The sequence below is a fragment of the Dermacentor silvarum genome, chromosome 1 (genome assembly GCF_013339745.2).
Source record: "Dermacentor silvarum isolate Dsil-2018 chromosome 1, BIME_Dsil_1.4, whole genome shotgun sequence".
NCBI classification, from domain to species: Eukaryota; Metazoa; Arthropoda; class Arachnida; order Ixodida; family Ixodidae; genus Dermacentor; species Dermacentor silvarum.
Window position 1 is genome coordinate 208,311,040 of NC_051154.1, and position 15,474 is coordinate 208,326,513.

At 44.7% G+C, this 15,474-nt stretch overlaps 2 non-coding genes across 2 annotated transcripts; both read right to left on the reverse strand.

The window, feature by feature from the left end:
• Positions 1-350: 350 nt before the first annotated feature.
• On the reverse strand, positions 351-422 carry Trnap-cgg (transfer RNA proline (anticodon CGG)). Its single transcript has one exon. It is a non-coding gene; the product is annotated as a tRNA-Pro (tRNA).
• Positions 423-4,257: 3,835 nt separating this feature from the next.
• Positions 4,258-4,329, reverse strand: Trnap-agg (transfer RNA proline (anticodon AGG)). The gene has a single exon. It is a non-coding gene; the product is annotated as a tRNA-Pro (tRNA).
• Between the last annotated feature and the right edge of the window lie 11,145 nt (positions 4,330-15,474).

Sequence of the window (15,474 nt, forward strand, 5' to 3'; positions counted from 1 at the left end):
AACGCTGCGAGCAGCGTATACGGTGCTAGAAATTAAGCGGGGCTAGAAATAGATCCCAAGCCGTCCAGACTTTCCTCTTCTGAATTAAATCAGGATCAATGTATTTTGCTCTCCATTATTTATTTGAAAATCACTATGAAGGAGCGGTTGGTCATATTTCTGACTCAGTAACATTCCCCGATACTGTCACTATCTCATTATTTTCTGCCTAATCGCTCGAAGGTGTGCTCAGTTGCGGTAGTTTTGTTCTTGCCGCGCACCAAGAAGGAAAAAGGAAGAAGATAAATAAAAAAGACGAATAGGCATTATTCAGCACATCCGAGCTGGCAGCGAAAACGAAAAAAAAAAACGGGCTCGTCCGGGATTTGAACCCGGGGCCTCTCGCACCCGAAGCGAGAATCATACCCCTAGACCAACGAGCCGACGACTGTTGCAGGCGGCTACGTGTGTGCAGATTACATTACAGGGTGTTTTTTTTATTTTTTTTAGCTGCACCAAATCTTTAAAATGAGAAAAATATAAATCTCGGTCACATTATGTTTACCATTCGAGTGTACGGATTGGCGGCCTCTAGATACAGATTAATTTCCGCACTTACGCGCGTAATTAGCGAAGTTACGATAATTTACTTTCTAATTATCAACAATTGGTGGCTACAGCAAATCAGTACTTTGGGGCCCGCCCTCGACACTACCTCGACACAGACGCTTCGACGACACAGACGCTCTTTTTGCGGCCAGTTTCGGTTTCAAGGAGCCTGCCAAGGGGAACTAATTGTTCGCGTAGCTCCCACAGGAACTCCGCTATTCAAAATTTGATCGTTGGGATAGGTAGTGTCGAGGACGGACCCCAAAGTACTCATTTGCTGTAGCCACCTATTGTTGATAATTAGAAAGTTAATTACCGTAACTTTGCTAATTACTCACGTAATTGCGGAAATTGCTCTGTATCCAGAGGCCGCCAATCTGTACACTCGAATGGTAAACATAACGTGACCAAGATTTATATTTGTCTAATTTTAAAAATTTGGTGCAGCTAAAGAAAAAAAAAACATCCTGTATATTGGCTCACTGCAACAAGAAAGGTCAACAGAAAAAAAAAAATTTCAGTGCCATTCCACTCTGTGAAGGTGAATGACCAGCGGAGTTGTGTATATGGTGATAAAATATATCGATTTGAATGAAGACACATACCGCATGAATTGTCATTTTCTACCGTCTTTATTATTTTGTTACTAAGGTGACTATAGCTTTGTGGTCGCTATGGTAGACGGCCATGAGTTCCGTACCGACGTTGAAAACGTTCTTCGCGAACGCAAATTCTATGCAGGACCGATGACGTGTGGTAGGCCCACCGATGTTTGTATAGCACTGAATGTCGAACCTTTTTAACCGAAACGCCAAGAAGCACTTTCCGTCTGGCCGAGACAGGTCGACGTTCAAATCACCCACAATTACGATAGGAGTGGAGTCGGTAATGGTGATCCAACCAAAGGCGTCAATCATAAAGTTCTCCAGGTCTCCCTTAGACGTCCCGGGAAGAACGTAGACTGCTGCGACAACGATTCCGTCGAAAGCCTGCACGGCCACAGACGCAGGCACACTCCGCGACAAAGACCTCGTCTGCAGTCGGTAACACATATAAGGTAACGACCCCGCAGCCGGTCTTTGAGATACACCAATTGGCTATTTTCAGTTTTTTCCACAACGAAGCCAACTGTGGAAGAAGATGACGGTGACGAACGCGGCAGCAGTGGCACGAGCGCGTTCGCGCGGTGGCGCCGAGGGGCCCCAACGAGCCAGCTGTGGAAAAAGAATTAAGACGACGGCACTCGAGCCATTGCTGATGATTGTTTTTAGTCTACGCTCTCGGTCTACGAACGCAGCGATCAGAAGGAAACTAGCGTATAACAGCTCCGCTCTAAAAAAGAATAAGCATTATTCGTCCCATCTGGGCTGACTGCGAATAATAAAAAAAAAAAATCACCGCCTTAGCACTCCGTCCAGATGGTTAACCAGCGAAGCTGAAACGTGCGGCCCCGGTGTTTATCATGGGGTTAATCCAGACGGTTTCTCAATGATTGGTTACGTCTTTGTGTTTCTTAATGAGGTTACACACACGTTCGGCTGCGGCGGAGCGAACGACGTCACTGACGGTATGCCCGCAGTCCGCCGTTGTCACTTGCGTTCGATGTCTCGAGTTTGCTTGGCGGCGTCGCTATATAGCAGCATTCGCCCGTCATTGCCGCTTGCGATTTTTTGAAATTAAATTGCTTCAACATTAAATCTGTCCGTTACGTAAGGTAATGCATAGCTTATACCCCCTTAAGCAATGGCTCATACCCCCGTAAACGCGGCCTTCTCATTACGACGACAGAAGAGAAGTGAAATTCTACACTGGAATGATGAACGGCAACGCACCCAGCTGAGGAAGTAGACGATCGACGACGACGAACGCGGGAGCAGCACTAGCACGAACGCAACCCGAGGGGCGCCAACGAGCCAGCTGCGGATGAAGACGACGCTCGAGCCAATGCTGATGATGATAGTTTTCTGCGGACAGGCGACTAACAGACGCTTTTTCGCTTCGCCTAGCCATATAAAGATTCGCTTTAAAAGCAATTGGCATCATCCGAAATTTGAACCCGGTACCTGTCGCACCCTAAGCGAAACTCATCAATCAATCAATCAAAGGGTAATTTTATTACACAATAATATAAAAGATGCGTACAAGGATATTTGTTCCCATAGCCTAAAGCGGCTAGTGATGGGTCCAATACAAAAAAAAATGTATTGCAATAATTAGCAGTCTTATACAAGCAAAGTAGCGAAAGTATCATACATAAGCGGTAAATACTATATATATTCACAGAACTGCGCTGAAAACGAAAAAAAGAAAGAACAAAGAAAAACAACAAATTAGCATACACATAGTTTTTTAATATAAAAATCTCAAGAACGTGCTTGGTAAGTTAAGTAGTGGCATTTGCATGTAAAGTCAAAATTTCTTGCGAGTTTTATTTCAAGAGGCAAATTGTTCCATAGCTTAACACCAGAGAATTGAATTAACCTTTCGCCGTACACATTCGAACATAAAGGAAGATTAAGATTACTATTGCGTGCATGCCGTGTGTTTAACGACGGAAACGTGAAAATGGTACGCGGCAGAGGTGTGTTTGTGTTTAGTATTTTATTTACTAAGCAGGTCAACGAGTCGACGACTACTGACGTCAGCAACATCTTACAGCGAAGCTGTACATGGCTAGGGTTCCGTGTGCTTTTCGTGCGCACCAACAAAAATGTGGGCCGATCCTGGTGATTGTGCAGAAAGGGTCCAAGCGCAATGGCACATACCCCTATGGACTCCGGCTGGTGGGCTCCGGGACCTGTAACGCGCCCTCGAACTACCCTTGTCGCACCTGGGACCAAAAGGGGTCACATGCACAAGGGTAAGAACAGGTAGTACGATCGGATCTGAGCCCGAAAGGCCGACTCGCGTCGGCCATGTCTGCCTTCGCCCCACCCTCTCGTTGTCGGCGTTCCAAGCGCTTGCATATCTAGTTTCCTTTCCTTCCGTTCTCCCGTGGTGGCGGCGCCATCGAAACGTCACGCGTGTCTAGTTTCCTCCGGCTTCTCGGGCTGCGGTCCCGTCGTATACGCGAATGTATATAAAAAAAACCAGAAAGACAAGTTGCCGTTCTCAATTTTGAATTTCACTTCTCTTCTGTCGTCGTAATGGGGAGGCCGCGTATAGTCCTGACTCCCGATGAGCAACGCGCCTTATACGAAGAGCGACGTCCTGCATGCGCTTGGCGTTTTGTGCCCGATCTTCACCGGTGGTGTTTGCCGCCCGCCGGCGACGATTGCATTCTCATCTCTGTTCCTGCCGTCGCTCTTCGTAGGCGCGTTGCTCCTCTGGAGTCCGGACTATACGCGAATATGATGTAATTAATATAATAATAACAGATGTTAGAGAATGTGTGTGCGTACCTATCGTCACGATGACCACGGATCGAGACAGTAAATGTGTTCGTAAATTTGTTCAAAATTCCGTCACCTCTGTGTCGTGTGCTAAACAGCTTTGCTGGTGATTTACCTTCTCAGAATGGAATGGCCGCGATTTTTACGCATTCGTAATATCTTATCTCACGGCAACAAGGTAGAAGATTATCTCACTTCAACAAGTAAGACGTTAAAAAAAACAACGAATAAGCATTATGAGTCACATCCGGACTGACAGCGGATAATAAAAACGAGCGGGCTCGTCCGGGATTTGAACCCGGGACCTCTCGCACCCTAAGCGAGAATCATACCCCTAGACCAACGAGCCGACAAGCATTTGCCCCAGCGATATGTTTACACATTCTTCATATCTTGGCTCACTGCAACAACTATGGGGCTTTACGTGCCAAAACCAGTTCTGATTATGAGGCACGCCGTAGTGGGGGACTCCGGAAATTTGGACCACCTGTGGTTCTTTAACGTGCACCTAAATCTAAGTACACGGGTGTTTTCGCATTTCGCCCCCATCGAAATGCGGCCGCCGTGGCCGGGATTCGATCCCGCGACCTCGTGCTCAGCAGCCCAACACCATAGCCCTCACTGCAACAAGAAAATCGATAAAAATAAAAAGAGAATTATTCGTCACACCTGGGCTGACAGCGAATTAAAAAAAACAAAAACAAATAGGGTTCATCCGGGATTTGAAACGTACACTAAGCGAGAATCATACCCCAGACCAACGAGCTTTTTTTTCTTCTTTATTGCCGGTTTGAAAAATACAACGCAATCATTTGAAGAACTACAAAGCTAGAATAGAAAATATTAGCCATTCTTCGCTAACGAGCAAGGTTAAAAGAGTTTCAGGCATATCAATTTATCCAGAAAATGGTGCGATTCTGGTTTAGCCGCGGTAACTTTCAAACATTTACGAATATACAGGGGGCTTTTTTTTTTTTTTTAGCTGCACCAAATTTTTAAAATTAGAAAAATATATATCTTACCATTCGAGTGTACGGATTGGCGGCCTCTGGATACAGAGCAATTTCCGCACTTACGTGCGTAATTAGCGAAGTGACGGTAATTAACTTTCTAATTATCAACAATAGGTAGCTACAGCAAACGAGTACTTTGGGGCCCGTCCTCGACACTACTTATCCTAATGATTAAATTGGGCCCAGGTGGTATACCTGGGCTTAATTCGGCAAATGCTCCTTCAACTTCTTTCACGTTGATTGGTCTTTCTAGCTTCTCACCTAGCTCGTTTTCTAATTTAGGCGTTAGTGGAACGAAGTCATGTTTAAACGCCTCGGTGCCTCCTTTCTTATGATTTAGGAAGTTATGAAAGCGTTGAATGCATGCCATTTCTATGACGTTGATGATGTCGGGTAACTTTACTGGTATAATTTTTTGATTATTTTTATTTTATTTTATTTTATTTTTATTTTCATTTTTTATTATTATTTTTTTTTATTATTATTTTTTTTTATTTTTTTTTTTTTTTTTTTTTTTTTTTTTTTTTTTGTACAGCGTCTCGCTTTTCGTCGCCTTGCGCTCACTTGGTGGGTGTTTCCCCGCACCAAAACCGCTCATCATGTGCCCTGACTACTGCTTCTCGATATCTTTCAATGTCAACTGCCTTCTTGCTTACCTTTATTTCTTTTATTTGCTTTGCAAACAGATCCGGCTTGGAGCTTACTGCTGCAAGCATGATGATGATGATGATGATGCCTCCATCAATGGCACAAAACCATTGTGGAGGATTAGCCACATGAATTCTAGTGTGCTGTAAAGTTTCTTTTGTCCTTCTTTTTCTGCTTTCTTCTCCTTTTTTTTTTTTTTTTTTTGCGCAGCCCACAAGCTCGGTCAATCACAACGAGCTTAACTTCAGATTTAAAAGTCTCTCATAAAGGTAAAAACTTCTGTGACTCGTCACACAAGAAGTTATCCATATTTTCTTTTAGTTAATTAAGATTCATCTTGTCATAATTTAATTATTGTTGAGTTTCCAAGTGTGTGAATTAAATTTGGAAACCTTTTCTAATGTGCCCATGGTAACTGTTACAAAACATTGATCGCTGAAACTGACACATCTGACGTGATAGTCAGCACAGACACGCAGAACATTAACAGGCACAAATACACGATGTAAGCTGGCAGACCAACAGGCCGATGACTATTGACCTCAGCGGCACATTTACATCTTCGTGATACCTTGGCTGACTGAAAAAAGGAAAAAAGATGAAAAAAACGAAGAAACACGAATAAGCATTATTAGCCACATCCGGGCTCACGGCGAGAAATAAGAAAACAAATGGGCGCGTCCGGACTTTGGAACTGGGACCTCTCGCACCCTAAGCGAAAATCATACCCCGACACTCTTAAAGTTAGCAACCTTTGGGTTTTATCTTTTCCCACAAAAGTAATCGTCATCTGCCTCGCGTGCGTTTCCTTTCTTGAAAACTCAGCGCTCACGACTTTCCTGTCACGAATGCTATGTCACGCTGATTACACGGGTGCGGTTCGTGACCTGGAAGTACGGGGCGCGCAGCGTAAAAGAAAGAAAATGCGGGCGAGATAGATGACGATTACCGTTGTGGGTCAAAATAAGCCCCAATAGGCGCAAACTTTTTGGTGAAGACCAACGAGCAGACGGAACTTCACCGTGCAGGCCTGCTCACACCTTCGACGATTCGTAAAATCTTGGCTGGCGGCCACTCAGACGACAAAAATAAAAATTAAAAAATAAAATAAAAATAAAGCGACATCTACGCCCCTATACCAGCGCCCGTTCTTATTTGCGTTAATGCTTGACACACGGTAATAACATTAAACACAGTTGGTATTCATATGACAAACATAAAATAATATTGGCATTTACATACGTACTGTGCATAAGGAAACTATGGAAACATTTACTTATACAGTTAAACTACGCGGCCTGTCCAGCGCCATGCCGTTGGTGGAAGTAATCATACAAAGAACGCGACATAGCAGCACACAGACCATAAAGAGGGATGCAAAGGCATCACTATTAATGATATAACATGAAGCACTGCGGAATATACCGTTACGTGTTGAGGGTACGTGTTTAGGGCACAATTGAACGTTAAAAGACAGCCGCGGTGGCTCAGTCAGCTAAGGCGCAAGCTGCTGAGCACGAGATCGCGGGATCGAATCCCGGTCGCGGTGGCCGCATTTCGATGGAGGCGAAATGCGAAAACGCCTGTGTGCTTGCTTTGTAGTGCACGTTAAAGAAGCCCAGGTGGTCAAAGTTAATCCGGAGCCCTACACTACGGCGTGCCTCATAATCAGAACTGCTTTTGGCACGTAAAACCCCAGAAAGAAGAAGAATGAAAGGTGAAAGGGCGAAAAAGGAAACGGGGGGAGAGTGCAAAAGTGTTCAGTTTTTGTATTCCATAAAAGTGATCAACTCTGGAAAGATCTTAAATATTGTGCAGATTACCTAACGTCGTCTTCTTTGCCTCTACTTACGTCATAAACTGAAACTCCAATGTTGTTGCTTTCCTACCAGTACAACACACCCTTCAGAATATTTTGAACTTGCACACAAGTCCTTCATACTTTTTTTCATTTATATCCTCGCCATGTGGACATCGATTTCAGTATGTAGCGGTGCCATTCTGCACCGCCATGTGCATATAGGGCCATAAGTAATAAACACATCATATGGGGTGCTATCATCAGACTAAACGGAGAAGGGAGGTATTCCGTAAGAAGCAATATGTATTTTCCTTTTTTAGCGCACGTTATAATAAGTCCAAAAGAAAGATAATGTCCCAAGTCAAGGAAAACCTGTTCATTTTTACTTCATCGTGGAACGTACAAATATCCCTTTTGCTGCTTGCCATTTTTGAATGGCAATGCTCCGGGGTGCAGTCCAACGAAGAATGCCTTTGTCGCTACTGCTACCACCATTCTCTACTTCTCTTAACGGTATATACAAATCATCGAAGCAAAAGCGGAAAGAGAGGAACATCGTGGTGGAGAAAGCATTGTACGCATACTTTCTTGCGCTCTGTAACTATTGATTTCAGTGTAAGTTGTGTTGTCCAAGCCCTATATTCCATGGCCACTGCCTCTGATGTCACATCGTATACGTTTACACGGGGCGACCCAACTATCATGCACCAAGATTTAAAAATATGCAAATGCCACGTAGCTGAACCGAACCAAGGTACTGTTTGGCGTCGTTTGGAGATACTCAGATTAATTTTTGCATTCCGCCTAATTGCTTAATTACTCTTACTTAAATAATCACCTTCTCAAATATTATAATTAGATTAAAAGTGTCAATGAAAAAATTGTAGAGCAACATGAAAAACTCCCGATACAGCTTTCTGTTGCTCAATACGTGCTACATAAAAGTGCTTTTCCGAGCGGGAAAGAAGCCCACGAATACACGCAAAATTGCCGCGCGACTGGCCGGCCGCTCGAAACCCTTCGCGGTTTTTTTTTTTTTTTTTTTTTTTTTTTTTTTTTTTTCCCAAGTGTTGTGACTCGAGTTTCGCTTACCCGGCGAACTCACCGGCCGCCGCTTCTGCAGGTAACCTTCTTTGATTCCGAAATCAAAATACCACCTATATTTTTCTGTTAATGCAAATAACGTTCTTAGCCTATACTTAAGTCTACTTCGGTCTACCTAGCATCTTACGCCTCTCCTCTGTTAAAACAAATAATTTCAAATTTATCCGGTGCTGGGCGGAATCAAACTCGCATTACACCCGTGCTCCTCAAGCATAACAGCCCGACGCTTTAGTGCCCGCGGCCAGCGAGGGATTAATTCTCAGGATTTGCACGCATATCGGTGCGAAGCGCACCTCGGGCGCCACGCTAAAGAAGGGAGACTTCGCGCGGACATTACGGTGGGCGCGGCGTTAAATTGCGCAGCGTGTCAAGATGCAAGCGCGACAGAGGATTGCGGCTGCAGTTCACGGCTCGTACATGACACGTTTCAGCGGCTGCAGTACAATGTGGCGCTATATATGCAATGTGAAAGCTAACACGGGATTTTAAGAGTTACGGTGTTCTTGACGTCAGAGGTCTGGCGACTGAGCACCCTATGTCTTATATATTCGTATCTCTTACACTGTGATTTCTTTCTTTTTTTTTTATTGAACGGCTTGGATAACGTTAGCTGCAACACCCGGTACTTTGCTTGAATGCCAATCGCATTGACGTCGACAGTCATCGTGAGACGCGTTCTGCTGGAACTTTTTTTTTCTTTTCTTGCATTCCGTTTACACTAACCATTTCTTTTTACACTAACCATGCGCGATTTTCGACCCTTCTCCGCCACCATCCCAAAGTTAAGTTAGTTAAATTCTGGGGTTTTGCGTGCCAAAGCCACCACATGATCATGCGGGCACGCCGTAGGGGGGTGACTGCGGGTTAGTTTTGACTACTTGTGGTTTTCTTAACCTGCACCTAAATAAACGTACACAAGCGTTTTTTTTTTCTTCAAATCGAATCCGCGACCCCTTGCTTAGCAGCCGAGCGACATAACCGCATAGCCACGCCAGCTGCTTGACAAAAAGTGATTGCGTTGCTCGTTAAACCAACGTGCAATGTTGAAACGAGCAGTACTGCACATAAGAATGCACTACAGCGCGGCTAGCGAGACGCGTGCAAATGCGCAGAGCATATAGACCACCATCGGTTTCGTTGCGCGAAACGGTGATTTTCCATGCGCGATTAGCTCCAAGTCCGTCCGTGTCTATTCCAACAGTTAGTGCTGCAGCGGCAGCGCACATGGTCCACTGGTATCGGGATCGGCCCACCCACACGCCTTTAATTATACACTGCCTCTAGATTCAACTCACGTTACAATCCCGAATACAATACCGACGTTACTGATTGATCTGCATAAAGCTACCACATTAAACGAGCAAGAAAACGGAAGACGAAAATGGGCATCGTTGATCAAATACGGGCTGACCGCAAAATACAAGGGGAAAAAAAAAGGAGTATTGGGTGATCCGGGATTTGAACCCGGGACCTCCCGCACCGGAAGCTAGAGTCATACCTCTAGACCAACGAGCTTTTTATTGTGTCACGCTTCCTCAGCGTACAAGGAGCTATACACTTCCTGCAGCTTGGGACAAAGGCAGCAGTGATGCTGACAGTATAGTGATGACCGACAGTGGTCAATAATCAATCAATCAATCAATCAACAGCTTTTCCCGACCATGGGAATTCATGGGACCAAGAAGTTGCGAATTTTTAGTTGCCCAGCGCCATTATGAAATGTTCACTTCACAAACAGTTTCACCTGAATCTTAGAAGAGCATGCAGAACAAAGCAAGAGTGCTTGAGTTATACCCCTGTCACACGGCACATGTAATGTCATTTGCAGTAAATGACATTCATACCGAATGTCATTGCCGTCTTGGGTTCCCAGTCTGCACGGGTAAAGAAAATGGCATTCGCAATTGATGGCAATGTTTATCGGCAGGCTGCTATGATAACGAAACCCTACAAATCGTGTTTCTTGTTTACATCTTTTCACTATATTGTTAACAATACAATGGTAAACATTGTATTCGTTATTTGAAAATATATTACATTTCGTTTTAACTTATCTATTTTGTAATTTTTTGCCAAGCCCCTGTCGTCGAGAGTACACAAGTCACGCGTGAATGAGTTCAGGAAACTCATTCAATGGGCGAATGCCATTAGCAGTGAATGTCATTCATCTATGCCGGTGTAGAAGCAACAAAAATGGCATTAACACGTAATCTCATTCGCTGCGAATGCCATTAGACGTACCGTGTGACAGGGGTATTAGTCTGGTAGATCTTTAAAACGCCACTCTGGCGATACCGCCAGAGCGCCACCCCCATTGGGATGTAAGTTAGCATGCAATTAAGAGGCATTTTATTTATTTAAACTTCGTAGAATGCCTCAATACTATAAGCAGACACTGCGCATCTAAGCAATGCATCGTCAGATCAACTTTATTATATCTTGCTGTCCACTATAGCTCATACAAACAGGTGTGGAGCGTGTATAATTTCCCTATACGAGAGGACTGAAAAGAGAGATATGGTCCATGAAATCATTTCTGAGGCCCAAAATCTTAGCGGTTGAAAAACGTGAATCGTGAAATGAGTACATTTCACGTTTTGACATCCACATGCCCAGTCGTGGCCACCATAAATTGATACTGCGCAAGAGACAGAAAGAGAAATGTCAGCTACAATCAGGCGGCATCGAATTGGCAACCGAAATTCAAGGCAGTTGACGCCCAGCATGCGGTGCTCACAGATGAAAAACATACAAAAGGCGAAGAAAAGAAGAACGACAAATATATCCAAAGGCACTGACATCGCACCGCTACAAACATTTAGTTCTCACCCGTCGTGGTGCCTCAGTGGACATGGTGTTTTGCTGCTGAGCAGGAGGTCGCGGGTTCAATTCCCAGCAAAAGCAGCCTCATTCTGGTGGGAGCGGAATGCAAAAACGATCGTGTCCTTAGATGTAGATGCACTTTAAAGAACCCCAGGTGGTCAAAATTCATCCGGAACCCTCCACTAAAGCGTCTCTCATAACCAGCTGTGCAGTTTTTGGTACGTTAAACCCTACGATATAATTTTTAATTTGTTATTCTTTCATTCTGGCGCACTATCAAAACGGTGTACATATTTACGACGAGAAACAACAAAATCGTAAGCAGTCACATGAACGATTTGGTATAACGTTCGGAGGATTATCCTCCAGGAAGACTTAAGAAGATGTCGGGCGGCCGCTGGAAGACAAAGTTGTTTTCTTATAAATAAAAACTCGACGGAGGCTTGATGGACTCCTGTATTCATTTCACACCACCACCGTCGGTTATGCGAGCAAATAGTGCGAAGAAAAGCCGTTCACAAGTGGCAAATGAAAAGCATTGTTTGTTCCCCTCTTGGTGTTGTGTGTCGTCGTTTTCGCGGGAACCGCCTTTTGCGAATACACGCAAAATTGCCGCGCGACTGTCCGCTCAAGGCACTTTGCGTGTGTTCGCCGGCTTCTTTCACACTCGGAAAAATACATTTATGAAGCACGTATTGAGCAACAGAAAGCTGTATCGACAGTTTTTCATGTTGCTCTACAATTTTCTCATTGACACTTTTCATCTAATTATAATATTTGTGAAATTGAATAATTATTTGAGACTAATTATGTACTTAGGCCGAATGCAAAACATAATCCGAGTATCTACAAGCGAAGGCAAACAACATTACCTTGGTTCTGTCCAGCTACGTGGCATTTGCATATTTCTAGATCTTGGTGCATGATAGCTGGGGGTATATGCAGCGAAGTTTTGTGCGAGTGCATGCATGCACGGGCATTTTTTTCATTCCCCCGCATGGCCGGCACCGCCACTGCCGCGATGATGATGATGATGATTTATTGGCATCCCGTTTTAAACGGGGCGGTGAGAAATAGTCAGCTAGACTGCTTGATTTATTCATGTATGCTACACATGTTTTTCATTCTGTCATTTTACAGCGAAGCTGTTTGTGCACACCCTGTGCCGTCGTTGTCGAACTTCACAAAAAAGGGGCCACGTGACCTAGCCGGAGAGGAAAGGAAAAGAAGAGCTCAACAGGGGGAAAGGGGTTGGAGTGACCCCTTTCCTCCTGTAAGAATACTGTGAGAGGGTGCAGATGAAAAGGAGAACGGGAAGGGGGGTTGACGTAAGTCGCGCCATCCAATACTCGCGTTGGAGGGGGAGAGCGTGAGGCGCGCCAACCAATAGCGGTGTAGGAAAAAAGTAGGTCAATGGAGGAGTGGACTGTGAGAGGAGTTAGCATTAGCGTTGGTTGTATATACGGAGCTTGGTCAAGGACTTTTGTCTGGAAACGTCGTAGAAAAAGCGTGAGGAACGCGCTAGGAACGCCGTCGCCTGTGGACGCCGACGCGTCCCATCCCCCGCAAGTAGCGCCGTTCGGGCTAGCCAAGCGGCCACGAGTACAACTATGGCTCGAACGCTCGCTCCTATTGCAGCCGGCCTCACGCGGCAGGCCGTACCTTTTTTTAAAAGCATGCATTGGTCACCATGCGAAGCACGCAAAGGCGAAATTGAGGGGAAAGAATGGCGAAACAAAAGATTTACAATATAGACTGCTTGCGAAGTTTGACTTGCATGTTGTAACACTCGGGGTAACTAACACAGCTTCGCTGTTCAACATCTTCGCGGAGTGGAAGGGGCGGCGGTTTTTGTATGGATTCCCTTAATCTTTTTTTTTTCTTCCTCATAACTTCTCTATCTACCTTGTACCGCTACCTTTGTCTGTAAGAGACCCAGTCGTGTCAATCTCTTCCCCGCTTTTTTCCCACCAATACTGTAAACGGCTCTTACCTCGACTGCTGATCGCTTGTTGCTTCCATTCACATTAAATCCAAGCACTTCTGGAAGGTGTACGTTACCTACGGGTCTCACTGGGTGAATCCCTTCGCATTGCATAAGAATGTGCTGAGTGATCTCCGGATTTTTGCTGCAGCAGACACATCCCTCATCTTGTTGTGAATATTTGCTCCGGTATGTTTTTCTCCTTAGGCAACCAGCTCGAGCCTTAAATATCAAGGCGCTGCCCTTTGTGTTATCGTACGGAATTTCCCTTCTAATTCCTTTCTTCCCATTCTTGTAAATCTCTATGGTCTTTTTTCCCCATTCTTTGCATCCAATTCACACTTTCTTTGTTTATCTCACTTTCTTTCTGATGATTCCTGGTTGTCTATTTAACTTTCAATTACCCTGTACTTGGTGGCCAACTTTCTGTACCTCTCCCTTCTAAAAACTATTTTTAATTATTCACTTCTTGAAATTGCGAAATTGAAACTGAGGTATAGTGAAGTCATGTCTGCCTAATAGAAACCATGAGAGCATCACTTCCGAAATACTGGTCCTAAAAATGTGTTCAAATTGCATTGACGTTGCAGTTATAATTGTTCCAGAGGGTGGCTCTTGTGAAACTGTCAAGAGGAACGGCAATATATTTCGTGCCACATTCTCAAAATGTGGATAGATGTCAAAATTAGGGCTTGTACGTCTTAAGGTTTCCGCTAAGCAGCCATTCACAACAACTCAATTTTCCACTTTCAACATGTAATATCAAATGAACAATAAGAAAGGGAATTAGTGAATATTTTCAATTATAAGTATGTTTCGACATACTGGACATACGATTTGCCGTGGAAGTAATGTACACTTCTTCAGATAACCCATCTGAACAATGTGAACAAGTCGGATTGCGATTTAAAGGCGATTATTTATACTTAATCTGCTCCACTATAATGAATGTATAAAAAGCTGTATATTGCAAGCGCGCCGGAATTTCGGCTTGGTACACGGCTTCTTTCCCAAAAAAAGAATGAGGAAAGCGGGACGATAAGGACTTAACAAGGCGATGTTCTGTCCGCTTTCGACAAGTTTTCCTCGGTGTGATGCGTGTGTCTGTTTCGCAACCATGAACGCGGTATGTGCGTAACGCGCGTATTTGCACCATGCCGTGGGATTTAGGTCACAGCATATATGAGCATTTGACTGAAGAAAAGCAAACGTCGTTGTGCGAGCGCTGCCGGAGCTGTTCGAAAGTACTTTTCTCTCTGCAGCTAGAGACTTCGTCGCCCACGGGGAAATGCGTTAGCCCTTCGCGACAATATCGTTTTTTTTTTTTTCAGAATTCTCCTTGATGCGTCAGCATTTGTCATAGGTGAGTTGCGAACCACAGCGCGGCTAAGGCGTCCCTGGCGTAGCTAAACTTTCGACGCGGTCTATCTGTGCATGCCCACGTGATCCCTCATACTACGTCACGCCGACTGCAGCGCCAATTTTCCAATCGTGGCGATCACATCCAATACTGTACAGTAACCTATGCCTGGAACAACCCGGCTCGATCGATCTCTTCCCTGCATTTTTTCCACCAATCCTCCAAACGTCACTTCCTTATCTCGATCGCTGAATGCTTCCATCTACTTTCAATCCCAGCACTTCTGGGAAATGGACGCTACGTAAGTGTCTCGCTGGGTTCCTTCGCATTCCATTACAATGTGCTGAGTAGTCTCCGGAATTATGCTGCAGCAGGCACATGCCTCAACTTGTTACGAATATTTGCTCCGGTTTGCTTCTTTCCTCTGGCATCCAACTCGGGCCTCAAATAACAAGGCGTTGCCTTTGTGTTATCGTACAGATTTCCCCTCCTGGGGTGCTATACAGGATGCGCCGAGTTTCTCGTTCGCACGAGTTTTACCCGAGTTTGCTCGGTGGCAGTCAGTGAACGGAGATAGCAAGGAACGTGCAATAACAGCCGGCAAAAAGAAATGTCGAGACAAAGCCGCGTACGACAACATGGGCGCACCCTGCGCGGCACAGTGCTTCCGCGCTTCAAGCACGGAAGACTGCGCAACACAACGGGCCAAGGCCGTGTATTGTTATCAACGTTTTATCGCAATTTAGCAATACCGTCACTGT